This window comes from Tamandua tetradactyla, chromosome 1 (assembly GCF_023851605.1).
Source record: "Tamandua tetradactyla isolate mTamTet1 chromosome 1, mTamTet1.pri, whole genome shotgun sequence".
NCBI classification, from domain to species: Eukaryota; Metazoa; Chordata; class Mammalia; order Pilosa; family Myrmecophagidae; genus Tamandua; species Tamandua tetradactyla.
The window spans coordinates 165,099-189,782 of NC_135327.1; the positions used below are offsets into that span (position 1 = coordinate 165,099).

At 41.9% G+C, this 24,684-nt stretch overlaps 2 long non-coding RNA genes and 1 pseudogene across 2 annotated transcripts in view; 2 read left to right on the forward strand and 1 right to left on the reverse strand.

Annotated features, from left to right (window-relative positions):
- Positions 1–808: 808 nt before the first annotated feature.
- On the reverse strand, positions 809–16,532 carry LOC143682974 (uncharacterized). The gene is made up of 3 exons (XR_013175393.1): positions 16,464–16,532; positions 2,633–2,736; positions 809–1,488 (listed from the first exon to the last, which is right to left on the reverse strand). It is a non-coding gene; the product is annotated as an uncharacterized LOC143682974 (long non-coding RNA).
- LOC143682963 (E3 ubiquitin-protein ligase Praja-2 pseudogene) lies at positions 4,082–6,506 on the forward strand (annotated as a pseudogene).
- A 32-nt stretch (positions 16,533–16,564) lies between the features above and the next one.
- Positions 16,565–24,684, forward strand: part of LOC143682981 (uncharacterized) — a 37,577-nt gene continuing 29,457 nt past the window's right edge. Inside the window, exon 1 of the long non-coding RNA XR_013175394.1 lies at positions 16,565–16,620. This is a non-coding gene — a long non-coding RNA (uncharacterized LOC143682981). The remainder of the gene's footprint in view (positions 16,621–24,684) is intronic.

Here is a 24,684-nt window from a genome sequence, read left to right on the forward strand (position 1 = left end):
CCTGCACCTTCAGCCACCATCCACAGCACTCACATGCCTCACCAAAAACACACAGCTGGCCCCCTAACCAGCCCCACCAACCTTGCTCCCCAGACCCCTTACCCTTCATGTATGTGTTTGCCTTAAACCAACTGATCCTAGACCCTTGAGGGAACTCTATGAGCCCCCTCCCCTGAACCACAATAAAGGTACCAGCCTGTGGGCTACTCTTGCACTGAATGTGTCTTCCCCACCTGCTGAGGTGAGCTACCTGAGCTTCACATTTGACTCCTTGTGCCATTCCCATCTCCCTAGGGCCTATGAGTAACAAACTCTTTTCTCATGTGATATTGTCTCAGTCTCCTGTGGTGTAATACCTGACCTCCACCTGGACTCAAATTCAAAACCCAGCTTAACTAATTCAAAGCACGGTTCTTTCCAATTTTTAGCTTTTGTGAGTAATGCTGCTATGAACATCGATGTGCAAGTCTGCATGGGATGAAGATTTGAAATTTGGAATAAAAAGGTCTGCCTTCACTCTCAGTTATCCAGAATGTCACATCAGCTCAAAGAAAACCTGATGAGGTTTTCATGTGTAAAGCACAGTTCTAGACCTCATTGGATGAGGACAAAAGAGGACAGAGCCTCTGTCTCTAAAGAGATTAAAATGAATCCTGGAGACAGAGCATGACTGTGAAGACTACAGTTGAGTTGGCAGGCACTTCTGAATGTCAGAGACTTAATTCATGAGTATTCGAATCAGTCTGGACCTTTAGTTGGCAAGTGACAGAAAACCCAAGTAGAACAAGCCTTGTCAAAAGAAAAACAACAAAGAAGGAAATTTATTGGCTCACATAATGAAATGTCCAGGGCGTAGTACTAGCTTCAGGCATAGCTTGATCCAGAGGCTGAGATATTGTCAGTTCTTGGTTCTTTTCCATCTCATGTATTAATTTACTGGCTCCTCATGATGATAACATAGTGCCAGTCCCTCTTCTCCTTGCATAAAAGGTCGGGTTTAAGTTTCTGTAGTAAGTGTCTACTTCTCTTCTAATAGCTTTAGAAAATCTCATTATTTTCCATTGGTTGTGATTGTTGTATTTTCACTCCTGAGGGGAGCATGACCCTCCAGTTGACCGGGTCTCCAGCCAATGTGGTCCAGTTCTGGAGTTGGAGTGATGCATCTACAAGCCAAGGAATGCCAAAGATTGCTAGCAACCACCAGAACCTAGAAGTAAGGAAGGATCCCCCCCTATGGGTTTTGGAGGGAGCATGGCCCTGCCAACACTGTTATTTCAGACTTCTAGTCTCCAGAACTTTGAGACAACTTTCTACTGTTTTAAGTAACTTAGTCTGTGGTATTTTGTTACAGCAGCTAAGAAATAACAATAGCATCCACCTTGTTCTGAACAAGATGCCATCCATGGGAGGTGGACAGCACTGCTGCTAAGCTTTCATGTGGGCTTTCTCCTTTGACGGTTTTCCATTTGAGTGGGAAGGTGGCTTCCACTGTAAAGGGAAGAAATGGAAAGTATGGAAGGTATGTGGATAGCATCTCCTCCAGAAAGCTGATAAGAAAAGTATACATTACTACAAGGATAATTTGAGGTATAGTTTTCAAAACTTCATTTTGAGGAGCCCTAAGGGAAAAGATGAGTCACCCCAGGGATCCTGTGGCATGAGGGGGAGGCCAAGAACTCTGGTCTCTAGGATTCCCTTCAACCTTATGCACCCCCTTTTATTTGCCTTATTTTTTGCCTTTCATATAATATTCCATTTGAGTAAGATTCCAAGGCTACAAAGAATTAGAAAACGAATGAGATGATATATGGTCAAGAAACTTGTAAGCTTAAAAAGAGCTAGACAAATGCTAGCTAGATAAATAATTTTAAGCTCTCAAAACAGAAGGTTTCAGGCAGGGAGAACCCAAATTGTATTATAACTTCCAAACTACAGCTATATGGGATTTACATAATAGAATCTTTTCCAAATCCCTTATTCTTGAGATGGGGAACCTGAGACCCTTAAAGGTTAAATGACTCTCCAAAGGTTACACAAACTATTTGTGTCAAAGACTGAATCCTGGGCCTTGGGTCCCATTATCTTTAGAAATGTTATTTAACTCCTTCCTTATGGAAATCAAGTGCATACATATGTTTATTAAGCGTATTATAAATTTGGCTCCATATATGGGGGTAAAATTTTGGTCTAAGGTAAGAAAGAAAGGAAGCAGGAATGCAGAACTATCCTGCTAATTTTACGATTCAAAACAATATAATTAACTAAATATAAATCCAATTTACTATTAAGTTTCCTATTCTTTATTGCCTTGAGAATGGAATAAAAAAGGGGAAGAAGTTTATATGGGGACAAATAAGGGAAAATTGAGATGAATGAGATAAAAGGGGAAAAACAGACGTATTACCAAGGGGTACTGTGAGGGAATAAATATTCCCTTGCCATATAGGAGTCATTTCCCCCATTTGTTCAGAGCTTTCATTCATTCTATTAGCCACAAAGTCTAGTAAGAGCCTCATGGATATCACTTAACTCTATGAGATATCACTTGCCATATAGGAGTGATATCTATGAGGTTATCATCATCCTATTTTCAGAATAGAAAACTGAGTCACAAAAGATCTAAGTAACTTACCTGAGGTTATAAAGCTGGCAAATGAGAGTTTTATTCTTGGAACTCATCTTTATGCAGGCCTTAAAGGTTCAAACTCTGCAAGATTCCTTCCATAATGTGGTCACCTGAAACAGAAACCGTTGGAGCAATTCATGAGCTCAGGTTAGGGTCTACATCTCTCTCCTGCAATGAGTGAGGCAAAGGCATCCCTTTGTAGAAACCCTGGTAGTTGGTTCACTGTTGGGGAACATGGGTGGGTCTACTGGTCTCCATCAAAGAGTTCCCAGGACCGTGGTGCCTGCTGTCATCTAAGGTAAGAAAGGGCCTAGAGAATGAAGACCTTGTGTGGTGGACGTGAAGATCATGCTGGGGATTCAGCTTTTGCAGCTGGTCAAACATCTGTGCCCTAGCCAGACTGAGGGGAAGCTGTGGGCCTGGGGGTCTTGGGCAGTTCTGGCTGAGCTGATTGGGGCTAGACTTCCCTATCAGCCCGAGGCAGCCCTCAGTGTGGAAATAAGCCCATATCTGAGTTATTTGGTACTTTTCTCCTCATCCCCCCTTTTTCCCCCTCTGCCTTTTTCTTTAGCACAATTCCAATCCCAGCTCTCAGCTGAAGAAGGGGAAAGGAACCTGCCCAATTCTATAGGGAGAAGATTGAGAAGTAGAGACTGGGGAGGTGGGCCTAGGAAGAGTATCCTCATTGATATATTTTTGATTGGTCTATAATATTTGGATTCTCTCATGTGGACTTTCTGAAGTCTTTTCCTTTTTCATTAGAACTTCTGAGATGTGTCTCAGATTCAATGGAGTGGGAAGTATCACATGCAAATGAGGACCTTTCCCTCCTTGCTGCCCATCTTTAAATGGTTGAAAGGTGAGGTCATCTACAAGCATCTAGGGGATGAGTTGGCAACCTTTGTTGTAAAGGCCAGAAAGTAAGTATTTTAGACTTTGCAGGACACACTGCCTCTCTCACAACTATTCAACCCCGCCACTATGGCATGAAGGCAGACAGACAACATAAAACAAATGGGCATGGCTGTGTTCCAGAAAATCTGTAATATTCACCTCAACAGGTGATGGACAAGATTTGGTCCCTTGGCTGTCATTTGTCAATCCCAGCCAAGAAGTTGGAGTTGCCAGAGTCGGCACATGAACACCATTACCTAGATGGAAAAGATGTATCAGACTGATCTAAGACTCCGCGACCCCAGTGCAGAATTTGTACAGCCAAGAAAGAGCTTTGTGTATCAGCTGCCCTGTGTAGCCAGAGGCAATGTCTATCTGGCCTGGAAGGCGAGCTTTATATCTAAAGATCCTTGGGTGGGAAGGCGGTGGTGGCGGATGTAGGATCGAGCACTGTTCTCGTTCCGGAGTCACTTCACATTTCGTATTCCAGAGATTGTACTTCTATTAAATAATAAAGCTGAACTTGAGACTCTGAAGAAAAAGATAATGTTCCTCAAAAAAAAAAAATGAGGGGAGATTGAAAACATCCATAAACAAGAGCTGAGGAATTTATCACCATTTGATCCATCCTACAAGCAGTGCTAAAGGAAGATCTTCAGAGTGAAAGGAAAAGTCATGACAGTGAAGTGGCATAAGACCTGTGGTAAAGATATCTACTGCCGCTTATCCATTGAGTGAATAAAAACTAAATCACATCCATAAATCCACTGAACTGGGCACAAGAAAACTGTCATATATGTCACAGTACACTGAAAAAGAGCCAGCAGCAATGGATCAAGAATCCAGCAAGGCTGCCTGGCCCAAACCAGCAGGAGGGTATCAGACAATTACAGGCAGGAGATACAGACGAAGACATGCATATGTCAGTTTTAAACCATGTATGACTAGGCATGAAAGAAGCTTAGGTCGAGCTGGTGATGACTATGAAGTGTTGGAGCTAGATGATGTTCCAAAAGAAAATTCCTCAGGTTCCTGTCCACTGGATCAAGTTCATTCTTCTTTACCAAATGAACCTTTATTTGAACAGAGTGAAATGCGAATTCCCACTTCTGGTACAACATTGAATCAAACCACTGAAAGCAGTCCATCTTTTGCTGCAGAACATCAGAGCAAGGAAGGCAGGGAGACCTTAGGAAGCAGTATGGATCTTCATAATCATTCTGAAGAAGAATATACTCCAGAAGCTTGCAGTGCTTTAGGTGTCCAGAATGGTATTGAATTGGCTCATACTGACTCTAATGATCCAGATGGCAAACCTGAAGAGGATAATGACTGTCTTCAGCTTTCTGTAGAAGTTGTAGGAGGTAGTAGGTATCAGGAAACGTTGGGCAATACAGTGCTTGAGTTGGAAAATGGAGAGGTAGAGGCATATGCAGGTCTTTCACCATCAGTTCCTCCACTAAATGGTGAAATAAGAGAAGAGTTTGAAAAGTTAGAATCAGCACCTTTAGTGAAAAGTTCTGATGGCAGTTCTGAGTTTATCCACCCAAACGACCAGGAAATTCACAGGTCCTCTTCTGAAGAGGAAGATGTTAGAAAGAAACAACAAAATAATTCTTTCCAGGAAAATCAGAGAGGAAATTTAACCAAAGATTCAGCCTGTGCTGCAGGGCATATTTGTAGTGAACAAAATACCAGTAAAAGAGACAATAGCCAGGGAAGTTCTCCTGAACAGGTAGTGAGGCCAAAAGTTAGAAAATTGGTAAGTTCAAGCCAGGTGGAACAAGAATCAGGTTTTAATAGACATGAAGCTAAACAAAGAAATGTTCAGAGGTGGAAAGAAGCTTTGGAAGTTGAGGAAAATGGTCCAGATGACCTGTTAATAAAATGTGAGGACTATGACGGAGACCATGACTGCATGTTCTTGGATCCACCTTACTCCAGAGTTACACAAAGGGAAACAGAAAACAACCAAATGACACCAGAAAGTGGAGCCACAGGAGGAAGGGAAGAAGTTGTGGAGACCACCTTTTGGAATGGCTGTGGAGATTATTACCAACTCTACGACAGAGAAGATAGTTCAGAATGCAGTGATGGGGAATGGTCTGCGTCTTTGCCTCATCGATTTTCTGGTACAGAAAGAGATCAGTCCTCAAGTGATGAAAGCTGGGAGACTCTGCCAGGAAGAGATGAGAATGAACCCAAACTGCAGAGTGATAGCAGTGGTCCTGAAGAAGAAAACCAAGAATTGTCTCTTCAGGAAGGGGAACAGACATCTTTGGAAGAGGGAGAAATTCCTTGGTTACAGTACAATGAAGTCAATGAAAGTAGCAGTGATGAAGGAAATGAGCCTGCCAACGAATTTGCACAGCCAGAAGCTTTCATGTTGGATGGTAACAATAACCTTGAGGATGACTCCAGAGTGAGTGAAGACTTAGATGTGGCCTGGAGCCTATTTGATGGATTTGCAGATGGACTAGGAGTTGCTGAAGCTATTTCTTATGTGGATCCTCAGTTCCTCACCTACATGGCACTAGAAGAATGCTTAGCCCAGGCTATGGAGACTGCCCTGGCACATTTAGAGTCTCTTGCTGTGGAGGTTGAAGTGGCCAATCCACCAGCCAGTAAGGAAAGCACTGATGGTCTTCCAGAGACCCTTGTTCTTGAAGATCACACTGCTATTGGCCAGGAGCAGTGCTGTCCAATCTGTTGCAGTGAGTATATTAAGGATAATATAGCAACAGAGTTACCCTGTCATCATTTCTTTCACAAACCTTGTGTATCAGTTTGGCTACAGAAGTCGGGAACCTGCCCTGTTTGCCGTCGTCATTTCCCACCTGCAGTTATTGAAGCATCTGCAGCTGCTTCTTCTGAACCTGATCATGATTCCCCACCTTCAAATGACAGTACTGCAGAAGCCTCCTAAATCCTAACAGTTGGAAATGAGATCAGTCTATCAAAAGTAAATCTGCAAATTCCTTCTAAATCTGATGTGAAAATAATTATATATAAAAATATTAAAAATGCTATATATAGTATATACCATAGTTTAGAAAGCGATTATTAACCTTTCTAAACTAAATTTAGGTTTGCAGGAGGTACTAAACATTTTCATGCTTAGTGTTGAAGCAGTGCATCCATTTTCTTTGGTTGAATATGTTAATATTAATTGTAAAGTCAAGCTTATCATTTAACTCTCTCCAGAAGAAATAGTCATCTAAGTGGCACACATTATTGGTTTCGTCTAAACCACTGCTACTAGATGATTATAATTAAGCTTTCCTATTTGCATCAAATGTGAAGACTTTGTGATCACAACAGTAGTACAATTTGTTTTCCATGGAAATAAAAAGAATTCTAAAGCCTTCAAAAAAAAATAAATAAATAAAGATCCTTGGGTGGAAATGTGGGCCTGGACTGCATAAGTGATGATACCCAGCTTGTCCAACTTGCTCCCTGGAGCTTGCCAGCTGGGGTTGGGTCAGGGCTGAGGCTACATTCAAAGGCCTGTAAACTTTGTAGAAATGCATTTCACTGGCAGAATTCATTCCATGCATGTGTTGTTCCCAGTTGGCTGGCTCCTCACGGTGTTCTCATTGAAAACTTATCGGATTTGAACCTACTGTGGGTCAGCATAATTCCCAGGCACAATGGGGCAAAAGAAAGTGTGGGGCACAAACCCCGATGCCCAGGAGGAGCCAGGGCAGGCCCAAGCATGAAGGACACAAAATAGAGGAGGACAGTAGTGGCAAGAAGCCAAGAGGGGCTTGTGGTATTGGTTTCATGGAGATGGCAACATTTATGTTGGGCCTGGAAAGATGGGTCAGATTAAGTCAGGTGGAATATTGGACATGGGAATAGGAGGATGCAGGAATGATTGGTGGGCAGTCAGCAGTTTAGTTTGGCCTTCATCTCTGATTTCAAATTGTATTTTCCAAATACGATCACAACATCTCCCATGCCACATGCTTTTCTCCCCCACCACAGGGTAGAAATGAATTCCCCTCATTTTGAATCTTATGGGTTTTGACCTGTAATGCAAACCTGAGGATGCAGCAAAGTGAGATTGCATGACTTCCAAGGCTGGGCCATAGAAGGAGTTGCAGATTCTGCCTTAGGAGTGGCCTGAGCCACCTTGGAGGAAGTCTAAGTCCTCTGAACCATCCATGCTGTGAGAAAGCTGGGCCCATGAGGGGCCATATATAGGACTGCTACTGGGCTGTCTTTGTCCCCCTCCCAGCCCAGCAACAAGCATCTGGATGATTCCAGCTCCCAGCTGCTGAGTACCCCCAGCCTTCAAATCTTTCCAGCTGAGGCCCCTCCCATTATGAGCCGAGATGAGCCATCCCAGTTTTGACCTTTCCTAATTCCTGGCTTACAAGAATCATGGGAATGATAAGAGGATTGTTGTCTTATACCACTAAGGGTAGAGTGGTTTGTTACATGGACTCTGTGGGAAACAGGAAGAAGAGTGTAGAAGACTGCTTGGTTCAGATCCTAACTGATCTTGGAGCATGTTAAATGAACAGGTCATAGAAACCCACTGAAGGGTTTTGTGGAAGGGAATGGCTTACTCAAACAGTGCTTTAAGAAAAGAAATCTGCAGAACAGTCCAGGACATGTTGGTGGATGGCGGCTGGAGAATAAAAGTGAGGAAACTCCTTATGGACCTTTTGGACTAATTTAGATGAGAAATAATCTCATGTAAGCTCTGGCTGTAAGAACTGAAAAGAAGGCTCAGTGCAAGACACACTGGTAGGTTAGAATGGACAGGATTGCTTCCTCATCCCTCAATGGTTTCCAGTACAAATTGGAGATGACTGAGAACAAAATGTCATATGTTTGGAACCTGGCTGGGCACTTGCCTCATAAAAGCAGGACTTTCTGCTTTGATTTTGCCTGAAGTTTCTCACCAACCAGTAGAATAATAAAACACACAGCTGGTTTTGGGTGAGACTGTGTTCTATGTGGGTAGATGGGTGGGGGTGCTCAAGAAAAAGTTGAATTAGTGGGGAACAAAAGGACGAATAGCTGGAACAGATCTGGGAGGATGGGCAGGCAACATTTTCCCTAAGAACAGTAGAGTAACTTTGGCCTACTTTACAACCTACCCTGGCCCAACTGGCCAATGCCTTCTATTGGCATCTTTCCCTTCCCTCTATCACTTCCCCCCACTCTACCACACCTCCTGAGATCACCTCCCAAGTAAACTACAGGTACTCCCATCCATGCACCACCTTCTGAGGACACGATGTCTCAGATGAAAAAAAAAAGGGCAAATGTTGCACAGTCCACTCCTCTCCTTGCCCCATAACACAACCTTTGTCTGAAATAAGGGAGCACATAGTCTTGGCCATCTTCTTATTTCTGAAGAAATGCTTTAGCTTCCTGGCTATAAAACAAATATGATACAATGGGTTGGCTTTACAACAGGAAATGTACTTGTTCATGGTTTCAGAGGGCTCTCTCAGCTACCAGTAGAAGCTAATCAGTTCTTTGTATCCTCTGACAAAACTGCTTTTAAGTTCTGCTCCCTCTAATGACTAGATGATATTAAGACAAGATTTAAGCATCTGCTGTGTGTAAACACACTTCAGAGGGTGCCCCTTCTCGATTAACATGTAGTTAACCACATTAGAACACGGAGCAATCCACAGGCTGTGTGGGGAGTGAGTGCTGCTCCCTGCTTTGTAGAATTAGCTTTTGATGGAGACAAAGCAGCTTATCTTCTATGCATTTCTTTACACCTCCTTAGCTCTTTGAAGTCAGAAGTAGAGGCCATGAGGACAGTAAAAATAGGACCCTAAGGTTAGAGAAAACATGCAGATCTGAACTGTTTCCCTCTGGCTAATTTGGTAGCCTATTTGAAAACTGGAATCCAACTATTTAGTAGGAATTCATTATGATTTCTTTTTGGTGCCTCCTTTTCAGGGCATCAGGGCATCTCAAGAGTGCAAGAGTTTGTAAAGCAAGGGCCATTCCTTGTTGGGGGCCAGTAGGCACTCAAGAGGGACAATAATAGGTGCATAGAACTTGTGCCTATTGCAAAGCTCATTCTAGATGCATGCCTGTCAATGAATAATAGAGGTTTCCTCAACACTTTATTCGTTTCTTCTTCTTTCACTGTTTCATAGTAAGCAAACTCCTCCCCCAAATCCCAGGTGAAATCAAGAATAGTCGGGGATTGAATAATGCCCCCCACCCCCACCACAAGGCACATTCAAGTCCTAACTTCTGGTCCCGTGAATGTGAATTTGTTTGTAAACGGGATCTTCAAAGGTCCTATTAAGATGAGGCCAAGTAGAATCAGCATAGGCCTTAGTCTAAAATGACTGCAGCCCTTATAAGCAGAGAAAATTTAGACAGAAACACAGATGACTGAGCATCAGCCTGAGGACAACTAAGGAGTGAGAAGGAGACAGATCAGCACATGATGGAGGCAGAGATTCAGCCACCACCTGAATGCTACAGACTTCAGAGAATGCATGGCCTGCCGTTACCCTGATGTTGGATGTCTAGCCTCTAAAACTGTGAAACAATGAATTCCTATTGTTTATGTCCACCAGTCTGGTATTTGTTACAGCAGTCCTGCATAATAAGAAGGAATGCCTTTCTCCTCTAATCCTCCTCCTTTTCTTTTACTCTTCCTTCCCATCTTTTCTTCCTCCTTTCCCTTTCCAGTTTTCCTCTTCTCTACTTCTGCTTCAGAAAATGTCTTGCTTAATCAAATCACATGGGTTCCAATCTTGGTTTTGCCGTTTATAAACTAGATGACCTGCAAAGTCACTTGACCCTGCTGTATGTCATGGTTTGTCCATAAAATGAGATGAGACTACTTCATGGTTGGTTGTGAGGCTTGAAGGGGATGATAAATGTAGAATGCCTGATGCGGGCCACACTAAATACAGTTCCCCTTTTTCCTCCTTTCTTGTTCTTCTTGCTTGAACTTGTAAATGAGTAGGAATAACAGACTACCTCTAGAAAAGTTGCCTCTAAATGCCTTTCTAAGGTCTTGGGCTGCAATGGCTAAGGAAGGATCAGAAGCCTGGGGTTCCTGATAGATAATAAGACAAATCTCAGCTCCACTCCCAGAGGGCCAAAGCATAGGGCCTGGGGACTAAGTTTCCAGGTGATTTGGATGTGTTCGCAGGCTTGGGAATCACCTCCCTAGAGGTTTAGATTTTAGGTTTAATTCAATTTACTGGATAAATACATTGGTTTAAAACTTTTCATTAGTTATTGGCTCCTATTTTTTAATAGGAGCCTAGTTGTTAAATCAAAGATGTTTTTCTCTGATGCACATGCTGTATGTTTTTGGCAGAGTGAGTTGCATCAGTTTCCCAGGGAACTGAAAGTAGACCAGGTCTGGGGATCTAGACTAAATTCAGATCTAGTTTCAGATCTAAAACTAAATTCAGTTTTAACCATCTTGAAGCTCATGACTTCCATTTCTAAAACACACTGGTGTCTTCCCTGCAGATCACATAGCCTTTCTTTGATCAGCAGGTAGCCTTGGCTTCTTACACTTGTCATCTTGCTCTTTGGTCTACTACAAAAGCTGTGCTTATGCTCCAAGTCAGTGATTCTCAGTGGCAGACTCAATTGATGCTGTTTAATATTTCTGGATCAAGAAATAGAAGTTTGGGCAGGCCACGGGGGCTCAGCAGGCAAGAATGCTCACCTGCCATGCCAGAGGACATGCGTTCGATTCCTGGTGCCTGCTTATGTAAAAAAAAAAAAAAAAGAAGAAGTTTATTTACAAATATGAAGGCAAACCTAGAAGGACTAAAAGATTATATAACAAAAATCAAGGGGTATATATACAGAAAGTGTGGCAGATAGTTTAAGGGCAGAAGGTTCTCCTCATTATTCACGGTGGAAATATCAATAGATACTGTCTAGAGTTAATAAATTAAGAAATGAAGGTATGGTGGTCCCTGAATGTTATCTAAAATATGCAAGTCCCTATAGTTATAAGAGACCTGATAACTCAGATGTTGTCAAAATATGCATATATTCCCTAATTACATGAACATTGATAACATTAATTCCCACTAAGACTTCCATTTCTTCTTGATGTTTGTGGTTATCTCTACCTATCACATTAATTCATTCAATCAGATGATTGATCTTTAAGGAAATGGGTTTTATGTAAGCTCTGAAGTGATGCATAGGAGCTATGTGAATCACACGTGAGAATGTGGTGCAGTGAAGCCAGTTAACCACTGAGGAGGGTTACAGTCACTTCAGAGAGAATGGATTTGAATATGAACAAATAAAGAGGATATCTTGGGAGAATTTATGAGGTCTCCAAGCACTCTTGCGAAAATGACTATTCTACGACTGAGCTGTGAAAGTCAAATATGAAATAAAAGATGTCAGAACTGGCTATTGTAAAATTTTGTCTGAAAAATGACTCCCCAAGCCCTTCAAATGCTTAATTTTCACTTTACTCTTTCTAAGAATTAGTGTGTAGTTGCCATGATAATGTAAGCTTTATTAAATAAAAATTGCATTTATTTTTATAATTTTTGGTTTCAATTTTCATGATAATCTCCTGGTCAACATTTACTATGAAATGCTGATCTCTGTGTTAAATGGATTCACAGTAAGTGGCTTGTTACCAGTGCCAATTATCCTTGGACAATAAGGACCTCCGGTCTCAGTAAACTATTTAGACAGATGGTTATAGCCAATAGTTTAAAACAGAAGCCACTGAGAAGGTGAATCCCTCTGCAGAATGTGATAGAGCAACAAAGGGGTGGAAAAGAGGAAGGGTGACCTTTGTTTGATTGTGGACGTTGCCGTACTGTTTGAACTTGTTTTATTTCACTGTATTTTATTTTGCTGAGGACAAATATTATGCTTAAAATTTGATAGTTTTCTTATTTGAAAAAGCAATTGGTGTGTAATTGGTAAAAAAAAAAAAAAAAAGGGGGCACTGATGTAAGGTCTAATGGGACCCTCCTAGAGGAGATTCTTGCAGATGCCTTTGGTGACCCATCCACATCCACTCAACACCCATTGCCCTGAGCATGCTGGCAGCTTCCTACTGAGCTTATATGACTTTCTCTGCCTGAGGCTTTCTCTGGCTGCTAGGTCCATACATGGGGCAAGCCACATGCAGGGGAGCTGATGCTCCAGGAAGCGGCCCTCCACCATGATGGATTGAAAATGCAAGGCTAATATTCCAGCTTCCATCCCTTGGATGGGACATCTTTGAGGAATGGTCTACAGCATTCCCCACTCTATACCCCCACCCTGACATCCCCAGCAAGACTGAGTCCCACTAGCCTATACTGGCAACCTGCTCACAAACACATTCTCTCTTGGTTTCCTTGCCTTCCCTGCCTCACTTCCTCACTCCACTATTCCTTAGGATCACCTCCCAAATAACCATCTTGCACTTGAATCCTTGTCTACTTCTGGAGGAAGCCAGCCAGTTCTACGATGTACATCTGACAGGTTAACTGCCTTCCTACTTTGAGCAAGCAAAGTGGTTTGAGGAAGTTCTGATTAAGTGTGTACTTTTGACAGTCAGGGGTTATGGGATGGGGATGGAGAGTGGAGAGGGAAGTCTTTCCAGGTGCCAGGGCCCATGCACCCAGATGCACTTGGAACAGAAGGAATTCTTCTTCCCATACACTTTCTAGAGGGACAAGCACAATGGCCTTCAACGTCCATCTCTCACTTGTCTGTTGGAGGGAACTAGAAGAATGACAATGCCAGGAAGGAAGTGCCAGAAGGTTGGTCCGTTTTCATTCCTTCCACCCTGACAGAATCTGGAGTCCACTGCTGCTGGAGTGCTCCAAACCACAAAAGCCCGTGCTTCAAGGGGTCCCTCAGAGGTCCTAGGTCCGGATGCAATGCACAGACTCTTTGGTTTAGTTCTCCAGAATGTGAATTGACAGTAGGACTGAGAACAGGCTACAAATCCCAACACCTGCAGCAGCTTCTGTTCTTGGTGGGAAATTATTACATGGGTTTGAAAGGCTGTTCAAGTTCTTGCAGAATGCCTCGCAAACATGTTGTGCCAGGACAACATGTGTATTGGCTGCTCAGTTCTTGTGTTCCTGAGGATGCAATGAGATTTTAGACATGAATAGATGACATTGCTTGTGACTGCTTTGACCAGTAGAGTACAGTGGGTGTAACTCTATGCTGGTTTCTGGGCCCTGTCCTTCAAACACTGCAAGATTCTCTTGGAATACTCTCCCTGGTTATCATGTAAGAAGTCCAACAGCCATGAGACTATGGTGTTGGTGAGGGCATGAATAGGTTCTCTGGTCAACAGTCTCAGCTGACCCCTGCCTTTCAGCCATCCTGCCAAGGTGGCAGATACATGTGAAGTCCTCTTGGACCCTCCAGGCCAGCCTATCTACCAGCTGAATGGTACCCTGTGGTCTCAGGCAAAACTACATGAAGCAGAAGAATCACCTGGCTGAGTCCAGCCCAAATTCCTGGTCTATAAAACTGTGAAATCTAATAACACAGTGGTTGTTATAAGTCACTAAATTTTTGGCTACCTTGATTTGCAGCAATAGATAATTGAAATCAATATGTTAGATAAACACCTCAACATTTAAAATCTACCCTCATTAATATTCTGTAAACTAATGTTCTCTGCAGCTGGAAATACACTCAGAACCATAATTTTCTTAAACAAAATTTTTCAGTTGAAAATATACAGACTTCCAATCACTTAATTAATCTATATCAAAATTTTCAACTTTTCATGTGGTCTGTTGATTACATCAAATGTCTTAAATGTTCATGTCTTCTGGTATGTTCTCCTCCCACGCTGTCTCTGGACCTGATTTTTGTTGAATTGCTCTCGTCAGTGGGACTGTAGCAAAGTATATACAATTAGAAGTTTGAAAAGTTGCCTGTTAATTTCTGCTGCTTCTTTTTGATCCCTGCTACCACCAAGACCACATGCTTAGGCTAACTTACTGGAAGGATGTGAAAGAGACTGAGGAGAGACCAGATCTCCCGGCTAAGTCCAACCTAAACTAACCAGCCCACAGCCAACCTACTACCTGGCTGCAAGTACATGAGCTAGTCTGGCTATAGCAGCCAAGTCTGGCTCAGATTCGCAGTCACCCCGCTGATCCACTGATTTGTGAGAAATAATGAAGGATTGATGTTTGAAACTGCTAAATTTGGGGTGGTTCATTATACAGCATTATTGTGATGATAGATAACTGATATTTTCCATTCAAGGTCTTCTATAGTCTGCTTAATATCACCTCCTTTGATACTACCTTTTCACTCCTCCTCTACTATCCATTACCCTTTGGCATCAGAATGAAATAAAAAACTAAAGCAAAACATTTATAGCATGTGTGCTTTTACATATTCATCCACTATTTGGATGGTCCTCTCTGCCTGGTCTGACCTAACCATTCATTCCTAGGTTGGGCTCCTGAAACACAATTTAGTTTTCAAAAATAAAATCTGAGCTCTTCTGAGAGAATCCCTTCTTAACCTCCAATACTAGTTTCCTATTGCTGCTTTAATAAATTATCACAAATTTAGCAGCTTAACATAAAACAAATTTATGCTTTTACAGAAATGATTCAGGAAAACGACACAGATGGACTGGATCTGGAATTTGGAACTGGAAAAGTTTTAGGAACTGAAAGGCCCTAGGAGTCAGCTACTCTCTCTTCCTCCTGAGCCAAAGGGCTCTTCTTTGATAGACCTTTGCAGGTTTCTATGCGTCCTGCCTTATTTATGTCATTCATGGCCTGGACTTTTCTGCTTACACAGAGTTTATGCTTCTTCAATTGCTTGGGCTTTCACAGGACTATCAATCTCTCTGATTGTCCCTATTTAAATTCTAGAGGGAGAACGTCAGCTCAGTCCATTCCATCTTAGACCAGGCCATACCATAATTGCTGGCAAGTTTATGCATTGGATGCCTCCGGATTAGGTGTTTATTCCTAGTCCAATCTGTAAAGGCTGGGCAGCAAAGAGGCCAAGTGCTCTCAAATTAGGCCAGGGGAGCTGTGGACAGAGCGATTTTTCCTTAGAGGGGACTCTGGGTGAGCAGGCACCAAGTGACATAGCATAATGGGTTCATGCAGAGAGCATGGATCAAGTAGGAAAGTAGGAAAAAAAAAACCTTGGGAAATTATCTACAGACTTACAAAGATAAAAGCTAAATCAAGTTTGAAAGAATCAAATAAAAACATGAAAATCATACCTTCTAGTGTTAACACTAGTTTTCAGGAAGAACTCTAGGAAGAAGAATGGAATTTTGATCTCATGTCTAGAGCAAACATTTCGAGAAACAAAACAGTTTACTTGGTAGAGTGCAAGGCTGAGAAAGACAATGTGTATAAACAATGCTTAGTTTTGCTTTAGTGCTTAACTAGAGGCCAGCCTCCCACTTACCAAGGGCAGGGGGATCACTAATGCCTTTATATAGAATTAGACCAGGAAACCAAATCCAGAAGACCCGGAGCCATTTCAGGGAACTCATCTTTAAGAACCGGTTCCACTGGAGCCACTGCTGGTACCAAATTTTTTATCACTCAGGGTTCAATTAGAGAAGATCATTAGATTTTATATGTACGATTTCTTACAGGATTTGCCCTTACACAATTGGGGAGCTGGTTAAGCAGTCTCTGTACTCCACTGCCTCTTATGCTGGAGTTTGAAGCACAGAGGGGAAGAGGTCGGGAAAGGTAAGATAGAGGTATATCTCGGGCACCAAAGGCAAGCAGGGGACTGGGACTGCAGGCCGGGGGCCGGGAGCCAGCACAACCACAGGGGATGGAACCCAAAAAGAGACTGAAGCCTTGTTCAGTTTGTTGCCTTTGATTTTGGTGGCATGGACTCCCAAACCCTGAAAGAGGATCTGGAGGAAGGTGGGGACAGTTGCAGAACCTGCGGCTGCCCCGTGCTGTTGAGGTAAGCCGACACGTAAGCAACGTACATGAGCGCCAAGATGGCCGCTGTTCCACTTCCGCCCTCCACATCTCTCGTGAGCCTCACTTGACACGACCCTCACCGGAAATACGTGGGGAAGGGAATTCTGGGAAACGTGGTTTATCCTAGCCACCTCGACACTGCGTAAGCCACCTCGACACTGCGTAAGCCACCTCAGTTTGTGTGAATTTGTTTCTCAGTTTCTTGAATAAACAGGTCTATGGTTGTAAAGTCTCAAGGGAGACTTTATTCGTGATTACTGATTTTTCTATACGGAGCTGGCAAAGACAAGAGAGTTTCCTTTTCGTTAGGCAGATTTCTCTCTTGCCCACTCTTATTACCAGCTTTGGTTATCCTGGCAAGCCACACGGGTGTCACGGTCCCCTGCCTCATTTTAGATGGACTCAAGGCTTTATTTCTCATTCCTTTGTACGCAGTTGCTTATCCTTGAAGTTCTGGGTCCCTGGACTGAGCATTTGCCCCACTCTAGCAGAGCCACAGCCACTGAATTTGCTTGCCACTCTGTTTTAAGCTTGCTTTTTTGAGAGTAGAAATGGGGGCTGGAGATTCTTTTTTGGGGGGGCGGTGCATGGTCCGGTAATTGAACCCAGGTCTCCTGTATGAAAGGCAGGCATTCTAACCACTGAACTAGCTGTGCACCCTGAGGATCTCTTTTACTTTCTTGTGAACACAGAAATGTGTTAACAATTATGTTTTATTGATTCATCCAATATTTGGGTGTTGTATGGTGGGCAAGTTTTCAGAATATCTGGTCAACTTTTATTGTTGGCTTCAAAGGTCCTAAAATGAGATGGTGTTAAAGCATCCAGTGTAGTAAATGCCACATGGTGGAAACTCAAGACTTTTATTTATCATTATGTAGCTTTTGGACGGTTCTGGGCAGTGGGGAATATCATGATAAATAAACCAAGTATGTTCTCTGTCCTCGTGGAGATTATATTCTAGTGTAGGATGGAGGGAAGAAAGCAACTGGCAGATAAATGCAATAATTACTAATGGATATGAAAGAGTTGAATAAGGACTGAATTAGCAAGTCAGAAGCATGCAAATATAGAAAGATATATAGAGAGTGAGCCTTTCTTTATTCCTTCTGATGTGGAGATGGAATAGAAAATAACACATGAGAGAGAGAGAGAGAGAGAGAATGGATAAAAATGGCTTGGAAAAATAGATTAGATCTCTTTTGCCTTAATATCTGGATTATAAAGACTGTGTTCCAACCCATTAAGTTGGGAGAAATTTCAGGCTTTTTCTGAAGTTGCTTCTTATTTGATTTTCTCCGAGTCTGCCATCATGTCCCATGTCCCCTAATTTTCTAAGAATCACATGCATCAACTTCATGATTTGCTGGTGAAGCCAGCATCCAGCTGTTCATCTGGAGCTTGGGGCCCCTATGCAGGTTGTTTAGGATGCTTGGCTGGTGTATCCAGGGAACAGCATGCCCAGAGGTAGTGGAGTTAAAAAATTGTGGCTGTGTACCTTCCAAACAACAAGTAAACGAAAACCCAACCAAACAAAAATTCAACAAAATGGTGCTGCAATAAGGAGGTACTCATGTGGAAAAAGAATGAAATGTGACCCCCATCCATACTGCATACACACGCAAAAAAATTGTGGCTGTGCCCCCGTTTGCTCTGACAGGATAAGGAGGCTATAGCTCCTTCTGTGATCCATTCAATCTTTAAAAGGTATGTGTGTGTGTGTGCATGAAGGGGACACTATAGTATATGCTGAGGCAGGGTGCCTATGGCCTCATGATACTGAGAGGCAGGGAGATAGGTCAAGTCCTCACCACCTGAGCTACAGCCTGACAGGAGGCCTTGGCAACCCTGAGTACTGGGCTCGCACAGACTGGCTCTGTCTTGGTGATGGTGCTTGCTTCTTTTTGTGGCTGTGCAGAGTGAGAGGCAGGGATCAGTGCTTGGCTGGAAGCCCCTGTGGTTGTGCTGGCTCCCGGGCCCCCGGCCTGCAGTCCCAGCCCTGTCAGTGAACTTGTAGATGTTTGATGTCCTATCCAGCCTTGGCTATTCTTCAAAATAATGGGAAGAACACTCCTTTTCTGTCTTATGATGATGGAAAAGTGGTCCAGGTCCCAAGGAATTCAGCTCTTTAGTTGAATAATTGTTTTCTACAAAGATGCACACCCCTTGTTAAAAATTCAAGTAATAAATAAAAATACAAATGTACTAAATCCAACCATCCAGAATTTTAAAAAAGGTTATTTTCTGAACATTATAATTGACACATAATAGACATATTTCTGTATGCAAACACAGAAATAATTTCAGAATGGGATTATGCTATACATGGTGTTTTAAAAAGCAAAATTTATTAAATTTATTATAATTTGAAATCATTAGGAAAGGAAGCTGAAGTGAAATGGAAGGAAATGCTGAACTTCATATAAATGTTTCTTCATCACAAGAGATTGTTGTAGCTCTTTAAAAAGTATTATGGAGCATTTTAAACATACAAGAAGTATAAAGAATGTAATGAAAACTGTGCAGCCCCCGCCACTTGGCTAGAAAGCTGAAGGTTACAGTTATTTAAATTCACCCTCAACCCCTGTTGCTTAGACTACCTGGGTTGGACAAGTTCTGGCATCAGCTGGTGTGTGGAGTTGGATCCCATGCCCTACTCAGATGCACACCCAGTATGGGTCCCAGTGTTTCCCATTCTCATGGTGAGCTCCTTCTTGTAGCCAGAGATGAGACAGGGTAGGTGGGCTGGTACCTTCTTTTCTGGGACAGACACTCCCAGTCCCTTATACAAGCCAACTTCAGTGGCCCCAACAATCATCCCTGGTGGCTGCCATATTGAAAATGCCATTTTAGAAAGCTAAAGTCAATTATGAGTGTCTCTCACCTTGAAGTCCTCTTCTCCAGACCTTTGCTGTTGCTGACTTGGAATATTCAGAGATTCTAATGGGCAAAGGTTATTAGTTTTTGGGTGGTCCCCTCTGGTGACTCTGGCTATGTGGGTTCCTCAGGTCTATTGGATTATGCCAGTAATTGTTTCCGTTTGGCTTTGTTTCTAAATGTGTCACTACCTGGTCTTCTGGCTTATGGGAGTTTCTAAGGACTTACTTTAATAATTTGTGTTTCTCCTATTACTTCAGTGCAATTTGGTAGACAAAAAAGGTAAATATTTGCATTCAGTGGGTTATCTTGAATGGCAAGTCTCATTCTATCATTGTAATGAGAACAAAAGCAAGTTTTATTTTCAAAATAGTGGAAGGAAGTTCAGAGGGCTTGACCTTTGGGTGATGCAGGGGCAAAAAATTCCTACCCAAAAAGAAAAATAAATCTCTATTCCTTCCTGTAGTGGTTGTGATGGAAATGACCACAGCCCAGAGAGGCTGTCTTTACATCTGTCCTTCTCTCAGCATATGCATATAGAACCATGGATAAACAGATCCCCATGTGAGTAACTGCTGGGGAGCATGGAGGGGCAGATATGGTGAGGGAAGGATTTCCCATCCTAAAGAGGAGAGTATGGCCTTAGGTCAGAATCCTGGAAAGAAAGAAAAAAATGGTGGAAGGTTTTGAATATTTACTGGTGCACCATTTATTTAATCATTGTGTGTGATCCTACATCTTAAACATTCATTGACATTTGATGATAGAAGGCTAGAAAAACTGTGCACAGCAGCAGAGTGGGCTGGGAGATGGTCTGGTTTAGTCTGAGTATTTGCTACATCTGTTCTCTAAATGCTCTAGGTTGGCTGAGTTAATTTTAGAGTTGTTTGGGGGGACATGGGGTAGTGTGGCTAGATGTGTTTTAGACCTTGGGTTCTGGGCTGGATGTTTCCTTTGCCTTTCCATGTCCTGTCTTTCCCCCTTCACCTTGCTCTCTTCCCCATACTGATCAGATGAACTGAACCAATGGGCACCTTGGCTCTCTAGCTTCTGCTTGGCTCCAGTCAATGGGAAGAGAGGACAGAGCATAAGGTTGGGGCATTCATTCTCCTGGGTGCCACCCTGTGCGCTTGTCTTGGCTTCTGTGTCCTTTAGCAGAAGGTTACACTGGCTTTCAAGATGTCATCACCTATAGGACTCTCTCCTTCTGATCATAACCACTTCTTTCCAGCCTCCCTTGAGTATCAAGTGTCTAATTCCGATGGCAATAGCCCAAAGTACTGCATTATTCTTCCTAGTTTCCCTATGCAATTTTAAATAGTTCTTTTATATAATATTTCTTGAATTGTTTTAATTTGAATGTGTCATCTCATTCCCACTGGAACCCTGACTGATACAGGTTATTTGAAAATCTATCATTAATTAAGCATGATATTAACAACATAATTCTCATTATAAGAGGATAAGGAGACACATTTTCTTGTTTCTATGTGTGAAGGCTTGATTTTATACTTGTTCTGATTTCTTGTAACTTTGTGATGTAGGATAAAGAAGGAAAGTGACTATGGCTGCAGAAGAGATGAATCAGCATCACAGTTTTTGATTTGGGGTCAGAATTCCTTCCTTATATGATTCCTAAATTAGTATAGTACAATTAAAGGTACTTTCAGAAGACTTAAAAAAAAGTCCCTCTTCCCTCCTATTCTGTTTCTTGAGCATGTTTCCTGGTGTCTTAGTCTCATCCTGGTGTTTTTCCCTACTTCTCTTTCTAATCATGTGCTTTATTCTTTCTGAGAGAAGTTAGGACAGATGTGATCTTCATCATTGTGTTACTTTCTTGGAGATGTTTTAATGCTCCTTACAGCTAAGCACCCTGGACATTCACCTCTAGGGCTGGTACATCCTCACTCTGAAGACAGAGTTTGGGGAATGAGTCCAGACATCATTGGTTTACTCGACATCAATGTATGATGGGTTGCTATTATGTGTAAGATGCTGTGCTAGTCTCTGGAATTAAGAAGAATAAGATACAGTTTAAATCTGTCAAAAGTTTGTAATATAATTAGTGTTACCTTCTTAGCATCTGTAATGAAAGAATGTAAATGGTTTAATTACACTGTTGGATAATTGTTTAAAGACATGAGATCTATAATTGTAAGTATAAAATGAATACTTGTCAAAGATTTCATTACTCTTTAATTAGTGGGGGAACCAGTTAGATGTTCCAGCCAAAGGAGAAGCCAAAGAGCAGACACATATGTAGGCAATCAGAAGTGCTGAAATGAATGTGTAATGACATAAAAAACTGACATCTTCTATGGGTAGGAAGAAAAATCAATTGCACCTCCATCAGACAAAATTTAGTTACTTGTTAATGTACAAGAACTGATTGCATTGCTATTGGTTATCTACCAGAAAGGAATTGTTAAATGTGTCAAAGAGAAAGCCAAGAGACCTCCTGAAATCAAATAACCTGAAAGAGCTGCTGGACAACAACTAGTTCTCTGTTGATTTCAAAGTCTTTCACAATTTTCCCTACAATACTTATGGTTGCTAAGAGACACTCAATTCTGTGAAATAAGGAATAGAGCCATAGGAGCTTGTCCTATTTTAGTCATTAGCAGCACACTGTAATGTATAATATTCATGTTGCATTGCCAGAAGTGTTGCAGAGGTCCTCGCTGGAGGTGTGACTGGGTTTGTGGCAATGTTTCCAAAGATGCCCTGGCCAAGGAGAGCCAAGAAGCCTTTCTGGGGGAAGGACACAAAGTCCTGATGTCCAGTCAATCAAGCTAAATTAAATCTGCACTTGACTGGCAGGCAACTCTGAGACAACCTCAGATCAGCAGGAATTTAGCTTAAGGGAGTGGCTTCCCCTTACTTGATGAGAAACTGGGTTTTTTTTTCTTTTAAATATTTTTATTCAAGAAATCGTCACACATATGCAGTCCAACCATGATAGAAAATCACTGGCTCACAATATCATCACATAGTTGTGTATTCATCACCATGATCATTTTTAGAATGGTTGTATCACTCCAGAAAAAGAAGTAAAAAGAAAAAAGAAAAATGCATACATCCCATACTCCTTACCCCCCCCATTAACCATCAGTATTTCAACTTACCCAATTTTTACACACTTTATCCTCCATCCCATTATTTATTTATTTTTTATCATTATTATTATTATTTTTTAACTCATCTGTCCATGCCCTCGATAAAAAGAGCATCAGACACAAGGGAAACTGAGTTTTTGGAGAAGTGTACAAATCAGTTTCTATTGTCAGACTGTGAGTTCCTTAAGGGCAAGGATTTTAATGGATTCATTCTGTATTCCTGATAGCTCACTGGGTGTCTGGCAAATAGGGGCACCCAATCAGTGCTTGTTGAATGTGAAGTGTAGAATCTGTGGCTACAGGGAGCCTTGGGAAGTCTCTCTTTATTTCCCTATTTCTAGAAGGCTTGCAACTAAGCCAGAATCTCTCTAATGCAAATCAGGAGGGACTTCCTTGATAGCCAGTTCCAAAACGTATTCATCCACACATTTAAAATCTTTTTGTAATTGAATGCCCTATAATTGCAGGTTAAGCTAATTCTATTGGACATAAATAATAATGAATGGCAAGACATATCTAATACCTTTTTTTTGTATTTGAAGGCATTCTGACCTTCCCTGGCTTCTATCTCTTTCTTTTCTTTCCAGACTGCATTATTCCAACTTCTGAAAATGTTCCCAGGACTCAGCCCCACACAGTATGATGAATTTGGCTAAAGGCATTTGAGTTTATACTGAACTTGGTTTAAAGTTAATGTTTCCTGGAGTTATTTTGTCTTCTACTTTAGCATATTTTAAAAATGAAAATAATTCAGAAGTTAGTCATTGGCCTTGGGTTGCCTCCTGACAGCACCTCATTTCCCTGTAGTAGTGTTAAGGGAGATTGATGGCAAGAAAGGGATTCATTGAAGATAAATCTTTTCATCCAACTGGGGATTATGGGTTTTAGAAAGTAATCCAGAGAACTGGTGGCATCAAACCATGCATATAAGCAGAGGGGAATGGATCACCATTCACATTGCAGGGCTGTTCATTCATTTTCCAATGAATGGGAAAAGAGGAAATAGTTAGGCCTGGAAAAAAATGAGGGGTGTTTTTTTTTCTGGAGACTTGTATGAGCCAGTTGCTTGGGTAAACAGAAGCAGGAAAAGGCAAGAAGAAAAATAGGCAAAGCTTCCCTTATAATCAACTGAGCTTAATCCGGTGATCTGAGCAACCATTTTCAAAACAAGCCCAGATTCTTGAGAGAAGTGATAAAGAAGTCCACCCATTGATTTTTCTGGTCCCTGGTTGGATCAACTGCTAGAAAATGATCTGAGTGGGGGAGCAGATTCTCAGTTCCAAGCAGCCAGAGCTCATTCAGCACCTTCAGAAAGAAGGACATCCTCAAAGCAAGATGCTGTCATCAGCAGGGCCCCAGGGCCCCATTCACTCTCAATGCTATGCTGTCCTCAAACTAAAAGACATGGCCAATTGGGGTCTGCATCTCTAATGAGGTGGAAAGTATTTCATTAACAGCAGGCTCTGGACTATGTCTTAGTTTCAGATAATGCTCTGGATAGAAGGGGAAGCCTCACAGATTTGGGGGTCCATTGGAACTAGGGCTGTTGCTCTTCAAAAGAAAGGGATAAGGGGGTGCAAGCGTAGTTCAGTGGCAGAATCCTTGCCTTCTGTGCAGGAGACCTGAGTTCGATTTCTGGCCTATGTACTTCCAAAAAAAAATTTTTTTTTCAACAAATGGTGCTGCCATAATAGGATACACACATGGAAAAAGAATTAAATGTGACCCCCACCAGGCAGCCAAAAAAAAAGGGGGGGGGAGATAATTATTTTAAGGGGAGAGGTACTCTTAAACCAGAGAGTCAGAGAGAAAGGAAAGGAGTTATAAGAAAGAGGGGAGGAAAAGAACTAGGAAGGTGGAATCGATTGCAGGCCAGGGTCTACAAGGCTGAGGCAGTCGATGGATATTTTAGGAATGACGATGTCCAAAGCAGGAGTGATGCAGGCTGTTCATGGCACAGATTGCACATCTGAGGAGAGCAATTGAAGTCGCAGGTATGAATGTTTAAACTTGAATATTTATTATGACAGTTATCCACCAGATGTCAGTAAAGCATCTCTTTCTAATATGATAAGGCTATTAAAGACAATTTCCCAACAGATATAAGATACCACTTTCCAAATAGTACCATCAGTCATTCCAAGAAAGGGGTGCTTTAAAAAAAAAGCAGAGATCCAAGGATAGGCCTTCTTCCACTTACTATTTAAAATACCTTCCTTTCACACCCCTCCAA